This window comes from Notamacropus eugenii, chromosome 6, assembly GCF_028372415.1.
Source record: "Notamacropus eugenii isolate mMacEug1 chromosome 6, mMacEug1.pri_v2, whole genome shotgun sequence".
NCBI classification, from domain to species: Eukaryota; Metazoa; Chordata; class Mammalia; order Diprotodontia; family Macropodidae; genus Notamacropus; species Notamacropus eugenii.
The window spans coordinates 226877710-226900622 of NC_092877.1; the positions used below are offsets into that span (position 1 = coordinate 226877710).

At 39.0% G+C, this 22913-nt stretch overlaps 1 long non-coding RNA gene across 1 annotated transcript in view; it reads left to right on the forward strand.

Moving 5' to 3' along the window:
* LOC140512719 (uncharacterized) overlaps positions 1-16011 on the forward strand; it is a 40227-nt gene extending 24216 nt beyond the window's left edge. Inside the window, exon 2 of the long non-coding RNA XR_011969888.1 lies at positions 15469-16011. This is a non-coding gene — a long non-coding RNA (uncharacterized lncRNA). The remainder of the gene's footprint in view (positions 1-15468) is intronic.
* Positions 16012-22913: the final 6902 nt, after the last annotated feature.

Below are 22913 nucleotides of genomic sequence, written 5' to 3' on the forward strand. Positions count from 1 at the left end.
AGAATAACTAAATTTACTTCAAAAGGAGACCAAAAGAGAACTGTCTCCTGGGAATAGCTACTATTCATCTCTGATCCAGGTCAAATTGAAATTACTATCTTAGAAGTAAAAGGTTTTCTATTCCCCAAAGTAAGGTTTTTTCTCTCTTTCTTTCAATAGATTCTCCATTATAGAACACATATTCTAGCTGACTAATAAAAGATTCCTCACATGCCATCCTGTAAGGCCAATTTGGCCAAGTTTTAATGGCTTGTCAAAGCATATTGTTGCTGGTGTGCAGGACTATCTTGATCGTTAAGATTATGAACAGATGTTTGGTGGCCACCAGCAAAGTACAAGAGTTGACATTAGGCTCTTGTGAAATGACTAACCAGGTGAAGCCAGAGATGTGTGACCTAACACGTTGGGTAGACGCTTTCATGTCAACACAAGGACAACTAAAAAGAGTTGGCATACACAGACTCTTACCTGCACCATTGCAGAAGTTTTCTGAGTGATCAGATTGCCTCCAATTCCTCCTCTTTCTCCAGTCCATCCTCCATTATACTAATATGACAATCTTCCTAATGTCTCAATCTAATTACATCACGTTAGTCTTCAAAAATTTAAATGACTCCCCATTGTCTAGTTGAGCAAGGGTGGAGAATGTGTGGCCTCAAGGTCACATGTGACCTTCTAGGTCCTTGAGTGCATGCTTTTGACAGAGTCCAAGTCCTTTTATTAAGAGGATTTGTTTTGTGAAGTTTGGATTCAGTCAAAGGGCCACACTTGAGGACCTAGAGGGCTACATGTGACCTCAAGGTCACAGGTTCCCCACCCCTGACTAGAGCTTTTCCTTCCAGTCTTTTCTCAGAATATGTTCAGTGAGCATTTACAGGTATGGAGATGCTATCCCAGGTGCTACAGGAAAAGCACAGACATACCCCATCTATACCGGTTTCATGAAAATACAATAGAAACAATGTCACAGGGAGCTGATGGTTCCATAGGAACTGGATTTTAAAGGTAATAAGTGGACAATAGCGAAGACACTGCAGTGGGTTTGCACAACTTTATGATATAAATGATAATATGATCATTATGATATAATCCAGTAACAATGTTATTGGATCATAGGATCATAGACAGAGTTGGAATGAACTTTAGAGGTCACCTAGTGCAATCCTCTCCCCTTACATAAGGGGAAACTGAGACCCAGAGAGGTTAGGTGCCTTGCCCAAGGGTACATAGGTTGACTGAAGCAAGATTTTAACCCAGATCTTTTGACTTCAAATCCAATGTTCTTCTTTGGTTCCTTTCCACTGACTTTGGTTGTCAATGCTCTGAAGAGAATAATCCAAAACTATATAGTTCCTGCCACTAGGACCCTATAGGCTAATATGAAAACACACTGAAACATGTCATTCAGAGCTTAAGGTCAGAGGGCTGCAAGTAAGTGTGGTGCCCCCCAACCTTACCCCAACATATCCTCCCCACTCCCACCTGTCACTTTGAGTTTAGGGGGAGGGAGAGGAGAAAAAGAATAAAAATAAATAGGAAAGGGTTCTCTAGAATAATGGATACCCTTTGCAAAGCGGGAATGGCAGGAAGGATACCAGAATATAAGTTGTAGACTACCTCACTTTCCACTTCTGTCAAGATGGGCAGTTAATCCTAATATAAGTAGGGTAGGGAGGAAAGTTAAGATTTAAAGTGGTTGATTTCTAAATTTGAGTAACTCCCTGGCTGGATTTTTCCCCCAGCAAACTGATAAAGCTATATGTGGAAAATGGGAGGGAGAGGGCAGGAGGAGAATCAGCAAAGTCACATAAAATCTTCAAGGAGTCAGAAGATGGAGAGAGAGAGGAGGGCAACGGGAAAGGGACACCTCAAGAGAAGTGCCCTCATTCTCCTGGCCAATTGTTTCGTTACCCTTTAGAATGTTTCTCTCCCTTTTCACTTTCAATGCTTTTTTTTCCCCTCAGTCCAACTTAAACAACTTAGGAGTCTCTTTGATCCAAAGCTGAAAGGTCATTCAAGAAGTTTAAGAAAGACCCCGGGAAGAAAAAGGGCAATGACCCCTGCTTGACACGAATTGTATAGATTATCTTTTTTCAAGACTGATGCTGCCATATGCTATAGTATCCCTTACTGTGAGCTAGACATAGGAAAACATAGGAGAAAAGCCAACTTGAAAAATGCTCAAAAAATATAGTTGATATATGGGGTTTTGTTCAGTAATGTTAATTAAATATATGGGGAAATAGAGAAAAACAGAAAAACGCAGAGGAGGAAAGGACTCTACAGAAGATGTGAATTTAGATTCCTAGAGGAAAATTCATGCAGGTATTCCCAAGAGAGAACATAAGCTAGGGAGTCAGAGAAAAACTGGTTAGATGGTGGCAGGTGGCAATGCTGGTCACTCACTGGTGACTCATCATGAAGGTTTGCCCATGTCCCTCTGGGGCAGAAGGGATGAGTAAGTACAAGTCCAGGACTTTCTTTCTGTCTCCAAGCTTTGCTTCTCACTACTGGGGAGCACCACTTGTCTACAACTGTGCACATTTGTGGATCTGTCCAAGAAGAACTTAGCTTCAAGCCCTCACAAACTTGCTAACTTACCTTTTTTTTGAATATGCTCTCTTTTAATGAGCACCAATCATGTGACCTGCTAGATGACACAGTGGATAGAGTACCAACCTGGAGTCAGTAAGATTCATCTTTCTGAACTAGCTGTGTGACCCTGAGCAAGTCACTTAACCCTGTTTGCCTCAGTTTCCTCATGTGTAAAATGAGCTGGAGAAGGAAATAGAAAACTACTCTAGAGTCTTTGCCAAGAAAATCTCAAATATTGTCACAGAGTTAGAAATGACTGAAACAACTAAACAACAACAGTCACATGAGCATGGTACAGTGAAGCTGGTTCCCCACAGAAGCAGTCACCTTCTATAAAGCTAGAGAAAACGTTTTTTTAACTCAGTACAAATAAATAATAACAAGGAGATGATATAGAATAATAAATAATAAACAGTCGTAGAATTGCTGCAAGCCCATCATTCAAATCACAGAAATCCTCCCAAATATAGGATTAGTCTAGACATAGGAGTTTTAGAAAATGTACTATTTAAGCCTTCCCTTGAACAGGCAAAGAAGTGAAACAACACAGTTCTTGTAGGATTTCCAACTCATACTTCTCATAGGACTGGTCTTCAAGTATACATGCAGAAACTCTGGAGACAGATCTCAGCTCAGTCATGGCACCACAGTGTGGAATCCAAGAAGGAACCAGTACTAAACGGAACTCAGGAGAGTGTTGGCTATCTTGTTATTGGAAGGAGTCTTTGACTTCATCTGTCCAAAGCTAATAAACAGGGGGGATAGAACTGGCATAAAGCTCTATTCAGTATCCATGGCAGCATTCCATGTTTTTGCATACCTTTTACCCAGATCTTCACTACATGAATAGTCCTGATAGGCTAGAAAACTGCAAAGATTTCGGTAGGTGGGTCTAGAGAAGGAAATGTGATTGATTTGACTGTTTGTGGGCTCTGGTACAAATCTTTTGCAGGGTTTGGTTTTGTTTTTTAATTAAATAAAGCCTCTCCTGTGGTGGATGTTTTGTTAGCCAGAACTCTTACATGAGCCCTTAGGTCTTTTTTTTTTTTCCATTGGAAAGACCTAAACACAAGCCAAATTCTGATACTTCTAGGAGAAACCCTGGGTGGGGCACGAGCCAAAGAAAGGTTTGTGAGCTAAGTCCCTAAGATTAAATCAGTCCATGTAAATCTAGAACTTTAGTCTGGAATTATGAGTTACACCCCCAAAAAGGGACTTTTTATAACTGGATATGTTGCTTTCCTGTTGACACCTAATTATCATACTGAAGTTTTTCTTTAACTCATTCTAGTTAGCTGGGCTTTCTATTTGCTACAGGCTACTAAGAAAATGGAATCCAAAGCTACATATGTGCTCCTGATGTTAGAAGGTTGGGATGGCCTTGAAGGACATCACAGGTTTTGAATGCCTCATTGCAATGCTATAATGAAAATACAGCACCGCAGCATTTTGCTATTCTTCTTATCTAGAACGCTGTCTTCCCTTTACTCATTTTTTCCAAAATGTAGCAGCCTAATTCCCCTTTTCTCCTCCAATCCAAACAAATAGCCATATGGAGTAAATGTTCAAAACATTGACTCCAAAGAAAAAAATGAAAGCAACTTCAAGTACTGGCAAGTAGCTTAGGCTCTAGTAGATAGCTAAGTTAAACAGAAAAATCAGAAAATCATAGGGAGCCGGTGGTTTTATATGCCTTTCCAGAAGAAGGATTTCAGCAAATGAGGAGAGGGAGGAAAGCAAAGATGATGCTATATGGAAACTAGAGTTAGCGGCAGTGACAAGTAATATCATGATGCCTTAAAGAGCTAGCTTTAGAAAGTGAGGGATTGTACGGGCAGCATGGTACAGGGGGAGGAATGTGGGGTCCACTGTCATTGGTATGGGTCAGTTGTGTTCACTTCTTCATGACCCCATTTGGAACCTTCTTCCCAAAGATACTGCAGTGGTTTGCGATTACCTTCTCCAGTTAATTTTACAGATGAGGAAGCTAAGGCAACCAGGATTAAGTGACTTGACTAGGGTCACACGCCTAGTTAAGTGTCTGAGGTCAGATTTGAACTCAGGGAGAGGAGTCTTCCTGACTCCAGGCTCTATCCACTGCACTACCTAGCTGCCCATTGTCACTGGACTTGGGTTCAGATCCCGACTCTGCTACTTACTACATGTGTGCTTTGGGTAAGTTACTTAACTTTTTCTGATTTTGGTTTTCTGGTGTGTAAAATGAAGAGGTTGAAGTATAGGACCCCTAAATTCCCATCTAGCTATAAATCTACAATAGATTACACTGTGGGACAATATTAGTAACAACTTTAAGGTACTTTTCAAGGGAATCATTTTGCTTTACTGGCTCCAAACTCTTCTTTTATATATTGGGAATCATGAGGACCCTTTCTAGAAGTAACAAGGTGATTCAGTGAATAGAATGCTGGACCTTGAATTGGAAAGACCTGAGTTCAAATCCAACCTCAAACATTACTAGCTGTGTGACCTTGGTGAGTCACCTATCCTTTGTCTGCCTCAGTTTCCTCTTAAGTAAAATAGGAATAATAATTATATCTACCTCCAAAGGTTGCTGTGAGATTCAGATGATTTAATATCTGTAAGGGGCTTTGCAGACCTTAAAGTGTTATAAAATGCTAGCTATTACAATATCTCTTTCTAGAGGGTCTTTCTGTAGCATTCTGGCCTAGCTCATGAACACAAGACTGAAAAAAAATTGGTTTATGGTCTTTGTTTGCTTAGGTTGCTTTTTAATAATTTTATAAAGACCAGAAGTAAGCAAACTTTGTGCCTCTGTCTACTTGGATTTGTCAGATTCTGTGACTGATTGACTAGGTCTAGCAATTAGCTTGTCTGATTTTTACCCCCTATAATAGCAAGGACCCCAGCATACACAAAAGGGCCTGTTGTACCAGTTCTTAGATCTGCTTATCTAAAAGGAAAGCAACCTTTGAGGGGTCAACAACACTTCAGTCAAACACACATACCAACAGAGAAAATACAAGCAGAGAAAATAAAGATCAACAGACAGGGTTTCCAACTGTATAGACAATACATACATCACAGATCAACAGACAGATCCAGCTGTCTGACATTACGTGCATACATAGTTACCAGAGAGAAGCACCAGCATCTGGGTTTTCAAAGCCAGGGGTGGGGTGGCTCCTTAATGGCTACCCAGAGTCTCATCTGGCCAAATGAACACCTCCAATGAGTAAGCCCCAAAGGAAAACTTCACTTTGGAGTATTTATACACTTTTGAGGGTTAGAGGTCACAGAGGGCTGTGACCTCCAGCCCCTGACCCAGTGCCTCAATAGAAATTAACAAAAGATATAGAGGCCTATTAATGGGCAGATAAGATCTTTAACTCTCCCTCCCCATTAACCTTAGATTAACATTACACTCCCATAAATTGAATGAATCCTTAAGCATCCTATAGATATGGAGGCAGTTAGGTGGAGCAGTGGATAGAGTGCTTATCTTCCTGAGTTCAAATTCAGCTTCAGACACTTTCTAGCTATGTAATTCTGGGCAAGCTATTTAACCCTATTTGCCTCAGTTTTCTCTTATGCAAAATGAGTTGAAGAAGGAAATGGTAAACCACTTCAGTATCTTTGCCAAGAAAACCCTAAATGGGATCATAAAAGGTCTGACATGCCTAAAACAACTGAACAAGACATACTATGTAACCCCCAAAGTCAATGAAGTGACATGCTGCTAATTTGATGACCCTTTCTCAGTCAGCTCCAGTGTCTCCTAATTATTACCTTCAGTATCAAACATAAAATCTGTTGGGCATCTAAAAATTTCCATAATTTTGGCCTATTCCTTGCTTTCTTATCTTTTTACTCTTTTCTCCATGCACTTCACCATGTAAAGAGGTACTTAATGCCTCTTGACACCTAAAATGTACTTAATGATATTTCCCACAGTGGTCATCATAGTACTGAGCGTATACCAAATATTAAATAATGCTTACTGTCTCGACTTGCTAAACACTGTGTAGAATTACGAGAGCCCTTAAAAGTAATTTGTCTTAGATGTCAAGAGGCATTAAGTTGGGGAAATAAAATATACATAACCAAAAAAAAATTCCCAAGTGCAAACTCCTAGACAACAATGTAACTCACTATGTAATCAAATGCCAAAATACATATCCAAGAACTTAGAAAAAGAAAAGATGCTTTTGAGCTGCCTGGGAAGGCATCATGGCAAAGGTGACTTTCGAGGTTGGCCTTTGACAAAGTATAGAATAGACAGGCAGAATGACGGGAGATAAAGCATCTCCAGTTCAGACAACAGCATGAACAAAGTTCATAGTCATAGATTTAGAACTAGACAGGATCCTAGAGATTGATTTCATCCAGATTTTTTTACCTTGGGGTCCATAGACCATAGATATATTTCAGATGACTCATGAACTTAGAAGAAAAAAAATTACGTCTTTATTTTTACTAACTTCTGACTGAAATTTAACACTTTTTAAAATATTATTCTGAGAAGGGTCCATAGACTTCACTACACCTCCAAAGGTTCCATGACACAAAAAAGATTAAGAAGTCTTGATCTAACCCAGTCCTCTTATTTTATAGATGTGGGAACTGAGGTCCAGAAAGACTGAGGGTCAAGGTTACGCAACTAGTAATTGACAGAGCTTGGGTTTGAACTCTCTTCTTCTGATTCCAGATCCAATACCCTTTCCTTAAACCAACAGATTTCCATTCCATTCAGTCTGACAAATGTTTATGAAGTACAGTGTAGCATAGTCTTATAGTAATGAGATCTAGCCTTTATGCCACTGAGAGGTTGAGAAGTATCCAGAGCAGATTCCTACCATCCCATACCTTTCCATCTCCTACTTTAATAATTGGGAGTTAGTAGCGTAAAGGAGAAAAGCAAAGTCACATGTAGTTCTGAGACCCTTTCTTCCTCTCATAAGGTCCCTTTCTCTACATTAATTTAGCATTTCATGACTTTGCATACATTCCAGTACTAAACCCTCCTCATTGTACTATGGAGGTGACTTCTCAAAATCAATCCCTGCAAACTCTAGTAAGTCTTACCATACGTATGTAGATAAGAAAGGGCAGATAGGATTCCTGAGTCACTGTCAAAGATTTGTAACAGACTATCAAAAACAGGAGAGGAACAAGTCTGGAGAAAGGCAGATGGTGACCTGATTTAAAAAAAAAAAAGGGAGAAGAGAATTTACAGTGTAAACCATACACCAATGAATTTGACGTTAGCTATAAAATTCAATAGCATATGTTAAAGCAATGGTGAGTGAATATCTACAAAAGGAAGGGGTGATCACACAAATCCAGCAGGGTTTCATCAAGAATAGGTAGTACCAGACTAAATGTATTCCTGTTTTTTATAGAATTACCAGATTGGTAGATTTTACTTTTTATTTTCAAATTTTTAAAAAATTCTGAACTTGAGAAATAAAGCAAGCATTTCCATAACATCATAGAATAGGGGGAAAAAAGATGATTGTACATGAAACTGCAGATCTATTATGGACAATTTGCTGTACCTTTCAAATATATAATAAAGTTATCATGTAACTTTCTTTTTTCCCTTTCTCCCCAATACACCCTCTCTAAAGATGGCTACAATTAGATACAAATCTATATGTACATGTAAAGCCATTCCATCCATACTCCTATTCATCAGTTCTTTATCTAGATGAGGGTAGCATCTTACTTCCTAAGTCCTTTGTAGGTAATTTGGGTATTTACAATAAGTCAAAATGACTTAGTTACTCAAACTTATTCTTAAAACAGTATTGCTGTTACTGTATACAATGTCAGACTGGTATATTTTAGCAAAATATTGCATATTTTTCTTGTTTTAAGTGTGAACAGTTTGAGTTCAAATCATGTGACCATGTCACTGGAACAGTGTGAACTGGAATAATTATGTCATTTTAGGGAAATTCCTTATTTGTACTAATTGGAACCTAGCTGTACCTAGTGTGAAGGTGTGAACCAGGTCTATGTGTGCACTGTGATGTATTTATTATTCCTTCACTTGCCTCATGTCAGTATGTATGATGTAATTAGCATCACCTTCACCTTACTGTTGAGTAAAAGGTTATATTTAAGATCCTAATGAGTAGCTGGGTGTAACTGAAGTACACTGATTATGAGCAGGGGGAATGTAATCCACCCCCACCCCCCCAATACAAAGACTAGCCCTAGCATCCTGATGAGGGGGCAGGTAGGTGGTGAAGTGGATAGAGCACAGGCCTGACCTCAAGTCAGGAAGACTCATTTTCCTGATTTCAAATCTAGCCTCAGGCATTTACTAGCTGGGCTAGTCATTTAACCCTGTTTGCCTCAGTTTGCTCATCTGTAAAATGAGCTGGGGAAGAAAATGGTAAACCATTCCAGTATCTTTTCCAAGAAAACTCTAAATGGGGTCACCAAGAGTCAGATGTAACTGAACAACAATACCTGATAGAGTTTGAATGTGGACACATGATAATGATCCTTCTTGGGTTCCCTAGATCTGCCACTGTGAGAACAGGAATAAAAACTGAGAGGGGAGTCCAAGCTAGAGGAATATGGCAGGTATATTACATGAACAAGTCATAATAAGGTATAACTGACAACAGACTTAATTTTCCCAGAGGAATTTATATTTTAAAAGAGAAACCTATTAACCAAAATATCTGGTAGAATGTTTGTAGGATTTTGAAAGTAAGCTGTTATAACTCAATACTATAACTCCCAAAGAAAAGAGATCAATTATTTGGCACCTTCTTCAGCCATTTTAGTATATGCCATGAATTTCTGACATTTTCCTATTTAAAATGATTGGAAACTGTGTGGGTAGCAGATCACATTTGAATACCCTGGAGATACTTATTTGGGTGCTTTAATGCATCCAGCAATGGAAAAGTGCATAGAGAGCAGGATATAAACCTACAATAATAAAGGAACTTCAAAGAACTGAGGTAAAGAATGCCATCAAGTAAATGTGTTTGAGAAAAAGAAGGTGGATAAGGGAAGAAGAAGGGACTAAGCACTTATTAGGTGCTAAACTCTTGATAATATGATAAAGTGGTCTGGTGTGGCTGGGGAAGGCTCTCAACATGTTGGGCAGCTTCTTCTCGTTGAACCTATGGGAGGCCCTGGATGAGCCACACAGGATGGGCAGCCAGGCAGGGACAGATGGAATTGGAATACCCCAAATCGTTGAGAACACAGATCTACTAGAACATTTAAGATGACACATGGGCTCATGGAATAGAAAGACAAGTGTAGCAAAAGTTAGCTCCTGCCTCTCCTGGACCCTCCTACATTTATGCCACATTTATGTTCTAGGAACATCTCCCTCCCTCTGTTGCTTCCCTAGGAGAAAGAAGCTGGTGGCTCTTTTCCTCCTATTAGTGATGCTGAGTACTTATAGGGGAAATGATGATCAACTTCCCTAACCCCTCTTAATTCCAATGCCTTCTCCTTTTCGTTATTTCCTATTTATCTTGTTTATAACCTGCTCTGAATATATTTGCTCCCATGTTGATTTCCCCATTGGATTATAAACTCCTTGAGGGCAAGGATTGTCTTATGCCTCTTTTTGTATCCCTAAGGCTTAACATAGAGCCTGACACATAGTGGGTGCTTAATAAATATTGATCGATTGATTGACTTTTCCCTTTTATTTTTCCAATACTTTCTGATTTTCATGGAAAAATTCAGTAACCAGGGAAGAAGGGAGGGAATAGCTAGATCAGTAAGGAGTGAAAGAAGAGGAGTACTTTCAAATCTCAAAACTCAATAGGGCATGCTGGGCAATTAAGAACCACCCAACCTAGGAGCAGAGGAAAAGATGAGAGCAAATGGATGAATTTGTTCCAGCTTATTCAAGTGGTAGTAAAAATTCAGTGACTCTACCCTTTTGCATTCCCCACCCCCAATCTGGGGAATACCTTTGTTTCAGTGTGGATCTCTAGGCATGGAAAAATGTTATAATATCAGTCTCTCTTCAGGTTCTAGAGAAATGGTTCCGTGCCCTGGAGAGGAGGGAGAATTGTCAGAGATCATCTTCAGAAGACAGTAAATAGCCCAGAGCCATTCTGGTTCTAGGGGAGAAGGAACTGTCATTTGCTGGGAGAGAGAGCCAATGAATTTGTGGAAGGAGAGCCAAACAGTAGTGAATGACAGGAAACAGAATCATGGCAGTAAATAACCAGAAAACATAATTATGGGGATGAGAACTGGAACCCTACCTAGAGCATACACTGATCAACATGGGGTCAACACTGTGATTTACTGTTGTTATTCAGTCATGTCCCACCCTTTGTGACTCCATTTGGGATTTTCTTGGCAAAGATACTGGAGTGGTTTATCATTTCTTTCTCTAGCTCATTTTATATATGAGGAAACTGAGGCAGAGTTAAGTGACTTGCCCAAGGTCACATGGTTAGTAAGCATCTGAAGGCTGCATTTGAACAAGTCAGGTCTTCCTGACTTCAGGTCTGGCACTTAACTTGCAGCACCACCTAGTTCCCCAACACTGTGATGGGCCTGGATATGAATTCTTTCTGTATTCTTCTCTTTGTGTGTTTCTGTGATATATAAATAAACGACGATCTATGTTAAATGTCTTGTTATCTTGAACACTTGTAAAAGGAAATGATATCCCCCTCAGGAGGTGAGGAAATCTCATCTAGCCTAGGGAGTTAGGTAGTTGGATGAGATGATCTTGGCTGACCTTTTCAGTCCTATGGTTCTGTGAACAGTCAGCATGTGCTGAAAAACTGATGCTGCTACTTGCATGAATTCAAACTTTCCTTTTTTCTAATTTCACTTTTTTCCTTCTTGTGATATTCCTAAAGTAGAGGTCTGACCATGTCATTCCCCTGTTCGAAAATCTCCAAATGGGCTCCCTTTTGCTCCTAGGATAAAATATAAATTCTATTTGGCATTTAACACAGTCTGGCTCCAGCCTACGTGTTACTCACCTTCAAATACTTTTTGCACTGGAAAAAGCTGGCCCACTTGCTATCCCTCATGCAAAACCTTCTATCTCTCATTCTTGAGCCTTCACCAGCTTTGCCCCCGTTCCAGGAATGTACTCTCTTCTCACCTGGGCTTCTCAGAAGCCCTTGTTCCCTTCAAAGCTCAGCCCTAATGCTACCTCCAACATAAAGCCTCTTTTCCTTGCTGAAACAGGGACTGTCTACATTTTTTCTTTGTATCCCCAGTACTTAGCACACTGATCTTTGCACATAGTAAATGCTAATTAAATGCTGTACTTATTTCCTGATCCTCCCAGCTGCTAATACCCCACCCCAAATTTCTTTATATTTACTTAATATTTATGTTTTATTATATATGTATATATTATTTTCCACAAAGAGGGCAAGGATATTTCTGGGGCCTAGCACAACTCTAGCACATAATAGGTGTTTAGTAAATGGTTGTTGGTTGATTGGTCAGAAGGGACATAGATCTCATGGGAAAGGAGGAAGAGAGGAGGGAACAAGTATTTATTAAGTACCTACTATTTTCTAAGGCCTGTGCTAAGCATTTTACAAATATCTGACTTGGTCCTCACAACAATAACTCTGAGGTAGGTACTAATATTATCCCCAGTCTGTGTTTGCCCTTTGTTGTCGAAGAAGACCATGCCATCAGAAATGATGACAGGACTTGCACTTGACTTTGCTTTGAGTGAGGGAGGGCTGGGCAGGTCACCAGCCTCACTTCTCCTCCAGAGCCATCTGAATCCAGTGACCAGATACTCCTCAGAATGACTGGAGATGACCCAGGATGAGACAATTGGGGTTAAGTGACTTGCCCAAGGTCACACAGCTAGTGAGTGTCAAGTGTCTGAGGTGAGATTTGAACTCAGGTCCTCCTGACTCCTGCACTGGTGCTCTAGCCACTGTACCACCTATCCATTCTACAGTTAGGGAAACTGAGGCACACAGGTGACATGACTTGCCCAGGGTCCCACAGTTAGTAAGTGTGTGAGGCTGGATTTGAACTAGAACAACTTCAGGCCCAACATGCTATCTGCTGCACCATCTAGAGCTCTGCTATGGGTCTGTGCTCAATAGCAGTGAAGTGCAGAGTAACCCATGTCTGCTCCTTCCATCTATCCCACTTTGCCTAATTAACTAGAGTCTTAGTTGCTTTGGTGCACTCCTCTCTAAATCATGGTTGTGTGGTTCAACCCTAAGCAAACAGTCACTACCTTTAAAAGGCCTTTAAAACTGCCAGGAGCAAAAAAAAAAGGCTGTGCTCTAAAAATGTAGATGATTTCCCTGGCTGTTCCATAGTCAATGAGGTATGTAGCTAGGATGCTGTATTTGGAGTTAGGAAAGCCTGTGTCCCAATCCAGCCTTTCTCACTTACTAGCTCCTTTTCCAATGGGAAAGCCATTTGACCTTCTGTCTTAATTTTCCCATCTGTAAAGTGGGGATGATGTTTTCGTTACTTGCCCCTCCAGGGTTGCTGTACAGTTTAAATCAGATGGAAGCTCTAAGTTCAGCTTAAATGTATGCAAAGTGTTTTGCAAATCTCAAAATGTTGGTACTGAGGTGAGGCGGACACAGCAGTACGCCAGTAAATGATCAGCATCTGGCTCTCTGGGGAAAAATGTACACACTCTCTCTATTCCTTTCTTAATCAATAAATCAAGCCCTGATTTGTAGCATTTGCTGATTTCTGGGGTGTAAATGCACGAACTGAAAATTTAACAATTGGTTCTCACTAGTGGGCTCCACTTGGCTCCAGTGTACCCTGGGGTGGAGGGAAATATATATTATTATGTAATCACCTTGGATTCCTGACGTTTCTGTCCTGGAAAAAAAAATGTTTTCCTGCAATAAAACTTTTAAATTTCCGTACACATGAAAAATACTTACAACTGGGCCTCTAGGGACCTAATTAGACCAGGCAGCCTTCCTAAGGTAAACAAACTGAAAGTTACAGTGTCTGGGTCCCACCAAAGCCAAGCTTGCGGGCACCTCCATAGAATCCCACAGAAAAGAAAAAAAAATTACAAAGAAAATCTTCCAGTCACCCTAGCTCAACAGATCAAAGGCCCCAGCCTGTCAGCAGGATGTCCTTTCACATCAGCCAAGTTGGTCACTTTGATCTGTTGCTTCCAAAATGGGGGCCCTCGACACCCTTGGGGAGTTGCCAGGCAGGAGTATAGGTTGAGGCTGCATTCCATGGGCTATGACTTAGAGTCCCCCACAGGGCTTCTCCTTATATCCTATGCCAGGAGTTAGCTTCTAGAGTCACGCCTCTAACTGCTGAACTCATCAAATTCTGTTTGAAGACATGTGAATCAAGGAGGCTCATGGGATATTTAATCTCTTAGAGGTCCTATTGTATGATGAGAGATGGAGGGTTCAGGATCACTCAACAACAATGATGCATTAGGGCCTTTCCCTTTCAGCCTTCAAAGGACACTGACGACTGCTGTTTATGGCTTTCCTCCATCTCCATTATGCAGACAGACAAACACTTGAGTATATTTTCTATGGTATTTAAATAGGGCACTGACCCTCAAGCTCCATCATCACTTAAAGTAGAAGTTTGCTTTTTAAAGGGTCCACACTTTCATGTGGTTGGCATGGTAGCAGAGAGCCAGGCACTTGGCTGTCCCTCGAGGTTGGAGCACCTACTCTCACTCTTTTCCCTGACTTCTAACTTCTCACCGCATCCCCTTCGTTAGGCTAAACTTTGCAGCCTTCTCTCTTCCTATAATTCTGTGTTTTCTGTTCATCAGCCACCTAAAAAGTGGTGCCAGGACTTTGCAGCTCATAACCTCTCAGAGAGTCTCAGATTGGTTGCTGTAATAATAACAGTTAGCAATTCCTTAATATTTTAAGGTTTATGAAGCACTTTACAAATATTATCCCATTTCAATCTCATAACAGCTTGGCAGATAATAATAATAGCTAACATTTATATAGTGCTTATCCTGTGCCAGGCACTGTATTAAAATGATTACAAGTTAATGTAATAAATCAATTAAGAATTACAATTATTAACTCATTTAATCCTCACAACCCTGGGAAGTAGGTGCTATTTTTATTTCCATTTTACAAACAGAGAAACTGAGGCAGACAAAGATTTAGGTGACTTGTTCAGGGTCACCTCGCTAGTAAGTGTCTGAGGCTGGATTGAGGTCAGGGTCTTCCTGACTCTCAAGTTCAGTGCTCTGTCCTCAAAATGAACTTTCCTCTGCACCCCTACCTACTGTCTCCACCTGTGGGGTGAAACCATCCCCAGGCCTATGTGAAATGTTCCTAGATAAGGGTCATCCCTCACCTAACCACTGTCCAGTTTCACAAAATCACTGCTACCTAAAGACTTTGTGAATATCAGGAAAATATTAAGAACTGCTGGGGCATATAGATTAGATAGCCTATAAATTCAGGCAAGGAAAAAGTGAAACAATTACGTTTCTGTATCTAGGACATCATGTTTCACAGAAGCAGTAGTGGTTTAACATATAAAAAAAGCATTTGTCCTCATTTCCCTGACTTATCTTTTCCTTATTTGTTGAACGACTTTCATCCCATTTTACTTACAGGTGGTACACAGCAGCTTACATAATGAGGATATGCAACTCAGCCAATCAAGAAGCACTTATTAAGCACTTACTGTGTGCAAGGTTCTGATCTAAGCAGTAGAAATAAAACTAAGTTTTGTGACCTTTTTTATTGCTTTGAACATGGGCTATAGCTATCATAATAATATAACTTCACATATATCCTTATGTCATTATCATCTCAAAAAAAAAAAAGAAATGTCAGTGAGATGTAGTGGAAAGAGCACTTGCATTTTGATAGTTCATTCTTTTATTAGTGGTAGAATTGTTCTGTTTGTTCTCTCTTTCAGTTGCCAGCAGTTTTCCTCCTGGACTTGGGAGTTTAAGCCATGGATGACAGAGCTAGGACTCCAAGGGAAATGCTGTAGCCAACCATCGGGACAGCCAGGAAATCCAAAGGAGCCTGGGTACCTGGCGCGTGAGCCCTGGAAGAGTTTGGTCTTGGAACTAGGACTGTGCTGTACAGGAACTGATCTGATCTATGCACCGGATCACCTTTCCCTCACCAGAAACTAAGGTGGTATAAAGCAGGGTGTGTGTGAGGGAGTGAGGGAATATGGGAGAATTGTGCCTCTTGTGTTGTGGAGTATGTTTGTACATTTGCAATTATATCTTTTGTACTATTTCTCTGTAAAAACCTAATACATGGAGTAAGTACGTACATTTGTGATTTTAAGTATTTCTCTGTAAAAGCAATTCTTCTGAGACTATTTTTTCATCTGTAAAGTGGGGATAAAGTGAGGAGTTACTTATCTCATAGATTAATTGTGAGGATTAAATGAGATAATGTATTTAAAAGCACTAGATAAATAAAAGAGATGGTGATCATGGCATTGATAGAGTTTTCAGCTCTTTTACATTCTAATGCAACTTAATTTGCTGTTCCTTGAATTTACCAATTCATCCTGCTCCCTCTTCATACCACTGGTCTGTCTTGGAGACACTGGTTTCTCCCAAGCCTTTGGGATCATATCCCAAGAAGCCTTTTCTTACTTCTTTCGTTATTGATCTCTCTCTCTCTCTCTCTCTCTCTCTCTCTCTCTCTCTCTCTCTCTCTCTCTCTCTCTCTCTCTCTCTTCCCTCCCCCCAACACTCTCTTCTCTTTCCCTCTTCTCCTCTCCTCTCTTCTCTTCCATCTCTCCCCACCACCCTCTTCAAATCATTTTGTCCTTACTTATTTCTTTACTTGACATAGTTCCATGTGAATATAAGTTCCTTGATGGCAGAGAATGAGTTTTATTGTTATATGCTTGCCTCAGCATCTAATACATTACATGGTACAGTGGAGTTGTTTAACGTTTGTTGAACTGAATCACATCACCTTTGCTTTCTGATCTGCAGTCTTGGGACTTGAGGCAAATCTTTGAAGTATCCTCATCTGTAACATGGGAATATCTGCCCTGTGGATAGAAAGGCTTTCTCTATTGCATAAAAAGCCATTCAATAGTTTGGGAAGTATAGGGTATGCTATTGTTACAAATTCTCATAGGAACTATAAAAATGAACCTAAAAATCAAGTTGTCCATCCATTTTTGTACTCATTGTGTATGTTATTTTGCTGGTTCTGCTTACATTACTCTCAATCACTTCCCTTTCTTTTGTGAATTCTTCATATTTATTCTTTTTAATGTACAATAATATTTCATTACATTCACATACCAGTTTTTGGTATTTCTCTGCTCATTCCAAAATCTATGATAAGCTACTTTATTTCTTCTTCTTTGATACTACTAAAATTTTATTATTATTTTGGTATATATGGGATCATTTTTAAGCCTTTGACCACCTTGAGGTGTATGCCTAGCAGTGAGGTCTCTGGGTCAAAAGGTAATGACATTTCAGTCAGTTAGCATATTTTTTTTTCTTGAAGAGCTCTTTCCAAATCCTCTAATTCCAAGGTAGCCATGTCATCATTTTCCAAGTGTGTATAGAAGGTTCAGTCATGATTCTTGGTGATCATATGGAAGGAGGCTGGCTTAAGTCATGTATATCTTACTTACCAGAAGTTATTTAAATGGGATATGAAGAAGAGGACCCTAATCGAGCCAGGGAAGCTGATGACTCAGTAGATTAAAAAAGGAGCATCTGCCCCTCTGCCTCTCTTCCACTCTGGCTTTGAAGTGTGAGAACTGTTTTGAACTGGGTTCACAGAGCAAAGTTAGGTGGAAGAAAGGATGATTGTCCTGTCTCCCATCTGTTCTCCATGTGATCATAAACATATGGCTACTTCTACCTCTTTTGTCTCACATCTTTCTTATATCTTAGGTAAATGTGTATTCATTCAATGGTAGATATATCCAGGATGACAGTGAATCTGGAGAAGAGGGGTTTGGTGATGCAGCAACCACAATACACTAACACAATGCAGGGTAAGCATTCTATTAGAGATGGAAGTCATCAGATTGACCCGTCTGGTCAGTTTTACCAAATGTGTAGCAGGAGTAATTTGGACAGTTCCAAGCCAAGGTCACTCACCTGATTAGCAGTATTACAACTCTGCTTTCTGTTCTGATGCTTTATTATTAGCCTTTCAAATGACTGTAGTTGATACTGAATTGTTCTGTTAATGCACGGATTCTTTTACTCTTAGCAAAAAAAATTTTTGAGAGTAGGAATAAACCACCTATCCTATATTGGATTTATACAGTACATCAATGACCTTTTTAAAACTCTCCTTCTTTTGGAGAATCCCTAGACTTGAGAACCATAATTAGCATTGTTTGGGTGTTGAGATGGAGGCTTGTTTTGTGAAGAACTCTTTCTCCATTGAGGCCATACTCCCCAGTACTAAACCTGGTCTACACACCACAGTGATTGGGTCTAAGGCAGGAAGGGGCAAATGAGCAGCTCAACCAAGCAGTCCCTCTTTATGTCAGAAGGGACATGCACACTGGTGAGATCATAGATCCATTTGAGCACTGAAATTTTTGTTGTGATAACATGTCATGAGTTAGCTTCACATTTTTAGTGAATATAAAACAACAGTTTATCAGACTCCTAAATCACATCCATTTTCTCTTCACAGTCCCTAACAGGTATAAAAGGTTATCATTTAAAAAATTCTGCCAGTTAGACTTTGGTTCAATATGCTGACTATGCTAGGAGTTCTTTGCTTACCTAAACATCAGCTCTGTAATTATCTTTTTAAAACCCACATGCAATATTGTGAATTTTAAATAGCAGATGAATATTAGCATTTGAAGATAGAGTAAAGAATTTAAAAATTAAGATAAAACATTCTTCCTAAGATGAAACACTGCGCTTGCTAGATATCCCTAAAAGAGGTTTTATTTGTCCTAGAGACTTCAAAACAGAAAACAAGCTGGTTGATTTTAAAGGTCTTGTTTGGGTGAAGTATCTCTATTGCAACATTTCTGTAACTATTTCTAATTCTTTGAAGGAGTTGAATAAGTATGTGGGAGCTGAAAAATCAGTCTTTCCCAAGTGTGACAGAAGTGTGGCAGAGAATGCCATCTGTTTTGTTAGGAAGAGACCCAGCATTCTTATTTCAGTTAGCCTCTTTGTAGCTTTACGTCTGGGCTCATTTCATGTTCAAACTTGATGTAATAAGAAACTGCCCAATTTTGGATGGTGCTGACTTGTTTTGTGCAACATCCTTTTAACAGCTGTCAGTGAACATGGAACCAGTGTACAAGACAACACCGCTTGATTACTAAAATACATAACTTTACCAAATCAAAATACCCATGAGTCCTAGCATCCTAGATTCAAACAAAACATGGATATAGCACCCCACAGAACAATTTTAAAATGATACATTTCAAAACAGTAATATGACTAGGAATTTGAAAACGTAAACAATTTTATCAGCTAAATTAAGTTCCTAGTTTCAAATCAATAGATATTTATTAAGCACATGTCAAGAATAAGGCACTGTGGGATCTACAAGGATAGAGATGTCTCTGAAGCAGCTTACAATCTAAGTTGTGTGGTGAAACATTTTTACAAAAATTCTTAAAACTTTCAGTAACGATGGAAAGATTTAAATATTGATTCGAAACAACAGTGGCAGAAACACCATTAGGCACCCCCTTCCATCATTCAGAAGAGTAAGTGAATCTGTTCAAGCTAATGAGAGCAACCCCAACAAAAATTATCTGCTTGAGAGGCACTGCTATTTCTCTTGATAGAAAGACAAAAACAAAAGATGGGATCACAGAAGGCTTTACAAAAAGGAGGCCAGATTTGAGCTGGACTTTGGAGGATATTAAGACTTGGAAAGTTGGAGAGTTAAGATGATGTAAAAAGTGAAATCAGATAAAGAAAAACACATGAACATGGAAGTACACGACTAGGGGTTAACCTGCACTACTAATTCCTTACAGAATAATACTGATCCCTCTCCCTTTCACTTGCTGCAATCCTCCATTCCCCTAACCAATACTAATCCATTTTATTGTGTGCTATACATGGAACTGCTCTCCTAAAAATCAGACTAATCCTTCACATTTCTGTGGTTTCATACTTTTCAAAACACTTTCACCCCCCATATTAAATTTACATTAGCACATCACTTTGCAGTTTAATTTCTTCAAAACTACCTGGTAAGGTAGGTAGCATTATTGCCCCCATGTTACTGATAAGATACAGAAGGCTAATAATGATCATTTGAATTTCACAACTGTATTAAGGAGGTAGAGTGACCGCCATCTTTTAATTTGAAAGAAAACTTGGACCCCAAGGAAAGAAAACGATTTTCTCTAAGACTCCACGTTAACCTGGTGAACCAAGGTGTTGCTAATTCTCATCCGACCTGTTTAATCCCAGAACTAAACTTGTCTCTGGTGTTCATGATAATAACCAAACTGCAAACAGTTAGGCCATCTCACATCTGGACTGAGAATTCAGCCCAAGTGTTAATGTTTAGAATGTCAGTAGTTGGGAAAATCTAATGAGTCATCATTAATCTACAATCCTAACAAATCATTCCAAATTGATATCCATCAAATTCTTATTCTTAAGGTAAATAAATCTTGTTCAACACACATATTCAAAAAGGAATGTTTATGTCTGGACTTACTTGTTCACAAGTTTATTGGGAATGATAATAATTTTTCAACAACTTAAGGTTTTCTTATGTGTAGAGCAGAACTAATGACTGAGTAACTGCAAAGATATGCACAGACCATAGAACGTGCTCTCCTCACCCCAGCCAGAGATAGACCAAAAATATAGAAAATTCAATTGTCTAAGAACTATGTAGAATCAAATAATTACAAGATTAGATAGATTACAGTTATATAATAGAATGTATAGTAAATATAAAGAGTGCTATATTTGGAGTCTACTTGCCAAATCTGATGGCCACTTAATACCTTGAACAAGTTTACTTAGCCTCTCCAAGCCTGTTTCCTCATTCATAAAATCATTGAACTTCACGATCTCTTAATTTCCTTTGAGTTCTAAATTTATGATCAGATGGGAAGGGAGGGAATGAATAAATTTAAGCCTTTAGAGTTTACTCTCAAAGTCAAAACAAAAAAGATTCTCTATATCTGCCTCATGATATTTAAAATCTATGTACTGAATAGGGAATAGTGGGGATGAGAAAAAAAAAAGGATATATACTTTCCCTAATTATATAAATTAATGGTGTGTTAAACTGGATTGATACTACTCAAACGTAGATCATGAATATACTGAGAGAGGTCAACAAAAGAATATGACCTATTAAAAACTAAGAACAGATCCTGAAAACACAAGATCTTTTAGCGGAAAAGTATCTCAGAAAATTCAGCTTCACTTTAGAAGAGCAGAAACTGAGCACCAAAGAAACTCAGTGACATGGCCAAAGGCACATATCACAGTTCAAAAGCAGAATGAAGACCAAAACTTAGGTTCTAGCATTGTTGGGCCTGTGCTTTTAAAAATTCATTTTAAACCAACAATTAACTTTTCATACAGCTCAGAAAAATACTTCACACTCCAAGTTGTAATTAATTCAGATTTAGAAACACCTTGAAATTTTGAGCAGCTGAGTAACTAAAAGCCTAATGGAATGAAAATGTAAGGTAATGAGCTAAAATTGAAGCTATCTTCACTGTTATCTACCCTCCTGAAGAAAACAGGTCTTTGAAGATACATGATAAGCAAAGGCACACTATGACTTGCAGGCTACCAGAAGGCTGGAGTGTAAACATTGTGGAGAGAGAAAAATTAACACTGATCCATTAGTAGCCATTAGAATATTGGCATCCATGTGTCAGGTTAAAAAGCAGCATGGAGGTATAGGGCAACTCCCAGAGATCAGGTTCATAACGTAGACCCCATTTATAAAGTGGGGGAAGAGATTCTGTTATTGGGGTAATTTTGCTCTCACCTCATCAGGCTCCATGTGGCATATAAAAACACTTGAGATGCTGGGTGTCCTGCAGTTCATCTCAAGCACCAAGCCTCTTTTGAGTTTTGTGGAGCTTTAAGGTTCATGTAGTGTCTTGATGACTCTATGATGGGGCTTGTTCCACAAAAACTTCTGGGATTGAACTGGACACTATGAAGGGAAAGGCATTGAGTGGCACCTAACTAGACTGAGTGCAGCAGGACTTTTCTCCCTGCACCTCCTGCTCCCCTTTCTTCCTGCCATCTGCATTTCCTTCTCTTTCTTCCCCTCCAACTTCATTTCTCCATGTGTTGAATTGTGCTTTCATGTTTGTTTTTCTCCCTTCCTGTCCCTCCCCAATGACTAACGTGAAATACCATCCATTTAACAGAGTATTCCTGCCAAGAGATGTAAAGCCAAAGCAAAACTTATCACATATAAAGTTAATAGTTCTCTTGCTTACAGTTTTTGGAAAAGGCATCAGTATTTATACAAAGGAGATATGAAACTAGAGGGCTTGGCCTTAATCTTTTAAGAGCCAGTTATCAGAACTTCCCATATTCCCTTTGTCAGACAGCCATTATATACACAAGTAAAGATGTAAGGTGGTTCTCTAAGAACACACACACAAGATTTTAGCCTTTCTTATTCTTATCTATTTGAACAAGAGCTTTCTAATTTAAACCCCTCCATGTGATGGTAAAAATTAACATCACCTTACTCAATATTTTATTGGTCTCACTAACCAACTAAATGGTCAATATCTTTTTTAAAAGCCTATTAACATGAATGTGACAGAAAAGGACCCATTAACATCATGACAACTAATAATGTGAATTAAAAATTTAATGACAGTACCCAATTTGTCCTCATGTGCAACAAACATGCAACCCTTAAACACACAAATGAGTAGTGTTCTTTAATAGAGGTAAGCAATCTATTATCTCTAAAATTGTCTGATATTTGTATATTCCATATGAACTTTAAGTCAGGTTAATGAAAAGTGTCTTTCCTTAATTTGTGAGAAACCGATTACATGACTAGAACCTATAAAAAAAACTAAACAAGCCTGACCTGATACCAGTTAGCATATAAAATTTTCAATGACCATTTAGTTTTAAAAAAAGACATTCAACATTGGACCTTCAGCAGAGTGCACTGGCTGAATGTACGGATGTAATTACATTATTACTCAATAGTTAAAAATTGTGGATTAGTCATGTAGTGCAGAAGATTGAATTTCAATTAGATCAAAAAACGAAAAGTGCTACATTAACAAAATATAGCAAAGTTCAATAAAATAGAAATCATTTCAAACATTCTTGTCAACTAACTATATCTGTATTTACAGAACTTCCAAGAATATAACTATAACAGGTAATGATGCAATGAAGA